At 38.6% G+C, this 4,235-nt stretch overlaps 1 non-coding gene across 1 annotated transcript; it reads left to right on the top strand.

The window, feature by feature from the left end:
* The first annotated feature begins 1,491 nt into the window (after positions 1–1,491).
* Positions 1,492–1,598, top strand: LOC131630924 (small nucleolar RNA R71). The gene has a single exon (XR_009292554.1). It is a non-coding gene; the product is annotated as a small nucleolar RNA R71 (small nucleolar RNA).
* The last annotated feature ends 2,637 nt before the right edge of the window (positions 1,599–4,235 follow it).

The raw sequence follows: 4,235 nt of genomic DNA, 5'->3' as shown, positions 1-4,235 counted from the left end.
GATAAAATCAGTTGGGATGTAGAATTGACCTACTCACACAGGGATATTTTCTAACATTCCTACAGGATATTTAACTGAGCGATCGGCTAATTGAAGACACATTCTTGTAGATTTAAGCTCACCTAAGTTTAGTTTTTTACAGGTTGAAAGAGGCATCAAACTAACACTAGCTCCTAAATCGCATAAGGCTTTATCTATAATAGTCTTTCCTATTACGCAAGGTATGGAGAAACTACCAGGATCTTTTTGTTTGGGAGGCATGTCATTTTGAATGATGGCACTACATTCTGCAGTAAGCATTACGATTTCGTTATCCTCGAGTTTCTTTTTGTTCGAAAGAATTTCTTTGAGAAACTTAGCATAAGAAGGCATTTGGGTTATAGCTTCTGTGAAAGGTATGGTTATGTTTAATTGTTTCAGAAGTTCTACAAACTTTTTAAATTGCGCTTCAGTTTTAGATTTAGCTGGCCTCTGAGGGTAAGGAATAGGTGGCTTATATGGTGGTGGAGGTACATATGGTTTCTCTTTTTCAGTCTCCACTTCGGTGTTGTTTTCACTTATCTTAACGGGTTGGTCATCGGTTGATGTCTTTTTAGTTTCCTTTGGCTCTTGTTGTGACATGGGTGCGTTTTGAGTTCTAGGATCGATAGGTCCATCGTAGTTCGTTCCAATTTGTAGTGTAATCGCATTAGCATGTCCTTTAGGATTAGGTTGTGGTTGAGCAGGAAATGTGCCAGCAGGGGCAGCAGTAGGTGCTTGTTGTTGAGCTACTTGGGAAATCTGCGTTTTGAGCATTTTGTTGTGAGTAGCTAAAACGTCTACTTTGTTTGCTAATTGTTTTAGTTGCTCACTATTGTGAATGTTTTGATTCAGGAAATCCTTGTTAGTTTGTGTTGGGAAGCTATAAAGTTTTCCATCATGATTTCTAGATTCTAATTCCTAGGGGCATTTGGAGCAGCTACGGGTGCTTTTTGATAGCCAAGTGGGACAGCAGGTGCTTGTCCAGGTGCGTGCAACGCATTGTTGTTCTTATATGAAAAGTTTGGATGATTCTTCCATCTAGGGTTATACGTGTTTGAGTTAGGGTTTCCCTGAGCATAATTCACTTGATCAGGTGGAACACCTCTCAGAAGTTGACATTCAGCAATAACATGTCCAGTTAAACCAGATATCTTGCAGTTTGGAGTTATAGCTGTCGCGGTGGCTGCAGAAGTTATGGTTAGGTTCTCGATCTTTTGAGTTAAGGCGTCTACTTTTGCGTTAACGCGGTCTATACCACTAACTTTGTACATTCCTCCTTTGGTTTGGGATTTCTCTACAGCGGTTCGTTCTCCTCCCCATTGGTAATGGTTTTGCGCCATGTTTTCTATGAGGTTATAGGCTTCATCATGAGGTTTGTCCATTAAAGCTCTGCCAGAAGCGACATCTATGGTCCTTTTAGTGTTACATAATAGACCACCATAGAAAGTATGGATGATCAGCCATGGTTCAAGTCCATGATGAGGACATAGTCTTAGCATATCTTTATATCTCTCCCAGGCCTCGAAGAGTGATTCGTTGTCTTTTTGGGTAAATCTGTTGATTTGACCTCTTATCATAGCAGTTTTGCTAGGCGGGAAATATCTTGCTAAGAAAATTCTCTTCAATTCATCCCAGGTCGTTATGGAATTAGAGGGTAGAGATTGAAGCCATGCTCTAGCTCTATCTCTCAAGGAGAATGGAAAAAGATGTAATCGAATAGCTTTGGGACTGACGTTGTTAGCTTTGACAGTGTCGGCGTATTGCACGAACACGGATAAATGGAGATTCGGATCATCTACAGGGCTTCCAAAGAATTGGTTCTGCTGGACAGCTTGCACCATCGAAGGTTTTAGTTCGAAATTGTTTGCCTCAATCACAGGCGGTGCGATACTTGAGTGCAGTTCAGCTCGTGAAGGAGCGACATAGTCTCTAAGAGGACGAGCAGCAGCCATCTCTAACTTCGGAGTTTGTTGATCAGAAAGGATCAATTCCTGAGAAACTGGAATTGGTTCTACTTCGGGAAGATGATGAATTCGACGTCTTACGTTAATAAAACGTTTGATTTCGTTAATTTGTTGTATTAATCCCCCTCCTTGTAAACGAGTATTTGGCATACAATCGTTCAAAGAAAAGGAACAGAATTGCCCTAGTCTCTACTATGTAACAGTGAGTTACAATATCGACTTAAATAGTCCCCGACAACGGCGCCAAAAACTTGATCGCGACTTTACGTGTCTATTAATCTGATGACTGCAAGTGCACAGTCGTGTCGTGTAGTTTTAAAAGATATCGAATCCACAGGGACTATGAATCGACCTACCGTTATCTAAGGTTATTACGTAAAGCTAAGGCTAAGAATACTTGGGTTGTTTCTAAGTGAAAATTAAAATATTAACTCTAAGAATATAATGATAAACGGATATCAGTATGTATTTTGTCTAACTTAGGTGATCTGAAGGTCCATTGGCTATGGTTCTTATTTAATTAAAAATCTCTATTAACTATGTTGTTTAAAAATCCTCCTCTCAAACTCTCGCTCTGTTAATTTAGACTACTATCCTAACTCATAATGTACGCTCTCGCCATCCCATTAGATTTAGAAAAGCCTTTTGAAAACATCATATTTAATAAAATGCTCACTTCATGAAGACGTTACCTACTTAAATCTCCTAGTCTCAAACTCTCGCTCTGTTGACTCGGATCATGCTAGTATTCCCTAATGTACGCTCTCCCTGTCCCGTGTCGGGTTTAAAAACACTTTTTGAAAATAAATAAATTCTAATTAGTTTTAATACGCTCTCGCCGTCCTTAAAACTAATGTCCTGTGTCTACTATCCTGTTAAAAATCTCAAACTCTCGCTCTATTGATTTTAACTTTAGTTAGTTCTAAAATCTCAAACTCTCGCTCTATTGATTTTACACCTTTAGCATAATTAATTAGACACAAAACCAGAAACGAGTGATATTTAATAAAACATATTTAAGCCAACTTATTTCGGATCCCTACGGTTAACTTACTCTACATACCGATATCTCAATTAAATTAGCCAGACATATTGATACGGTTAAACATGCATAAATTGGTTCGGTTCATAATAATAAGCATATTAGTGGGCATACAATATATCATGCAATAATAATTAAAGCAGTAAATAGAAACCTGAATAATAAAATCTGAATTAATTAAACTTGGAATCTTCGAGTACTCGAACTTCCACTACAGGTCGGTTGGATCGTTCTTCAGAAAATTATTCGGCGTAAAAATAGTAAAGCAAGGAATAAAAAAACTAAATCTAACGTAAGGTTAGATCTATTAAAAGTTCACAACAATTTTCGATGTAGAAATTGCTGTGAGAAAAGAATAGCAGGAATTAAATTGCAAAGGAAATAATGTAATCAGAAAATAAAAACGGCAGAGTTTCGTTGCAGAAATTCGGACCATTTTCAAATACTTTGCCTCTAGTATTTATAGGAATAAGTTTGCAAAGTACTTCCCACTTTTCAGTTTTCACGTTCCTCCTTTTTCTCCTTAAAGCGCGCGTCCACGTGACCAGAAAAGAGTCGTTGGTTGAAAAGGGGCTTGAGACGTGCGTCTCAAATGACTACAATCTAGGAGACGGGCGTCTCCTCTTTTTTACGTGGCAAGGTGATAAGTACCAAAATGTCGATATTTTGAGTATGTAAATAGTGGCACTTATCGATACTTTTGTTAATACCGTTTGAATAATTCCCCATTTTGTGTATAAATACGTATACTTTGTGAATAGTTGTATTTTCATATACTTTTATACCATTTGATAGTTTTTCCTTTGTTTTTATAGGTATTCATGCTTATTGGAGCCTTGAGGAATAAAGTGTCAAAGGCACGGCTTCGATTTTGCAATTTTGGTGAAAGCCCGCTTAGCCACCATCAAGCGGACTTCCATAGGCTCAAAATAAGGATGACCAAAATCATCATTTTGGGTTCCATTCATTCATTATTGGATAGAGCATTGAATAAGCTTTCCAACGTTTCGAACCGGGTGCAATTCGGAGTTACGGTTCTCGAGTTATGGCGAAAACAAAATCTGATTTTTAGCAGACTCCGCTGAGCGGAGCTCCAGCGGAGCAAATCAGCGTCTGGATGCAATTTTGAGTCCGCTGAGCGGAGGGGGTCCGCTAAGCGGACCTGCTAAGACAGCAGCTCGTTAAAAGGGGCCAAAATCACATTTTTA

The sequence above is a fragment of the Vicia villosa genome, unplaced genomic scaffold (genome assembly GCF_029867415.1).
Source record: "Vicia villosa cultivar HV-30 ecotype Madison, WI unplaced genomic scaffold, Vvil1.0 ctg.000747F_1_1, whole genome shotgun sequence".
NCBI lineage: Eukaryota > Viridiplantae > Streptophyta > Magnoliopsida > Fabales > Fabaceae > Vicia > Vicia villosa.
This window is presented reverse-complemented; position numbering and strand designations above follow the sequence as displayed.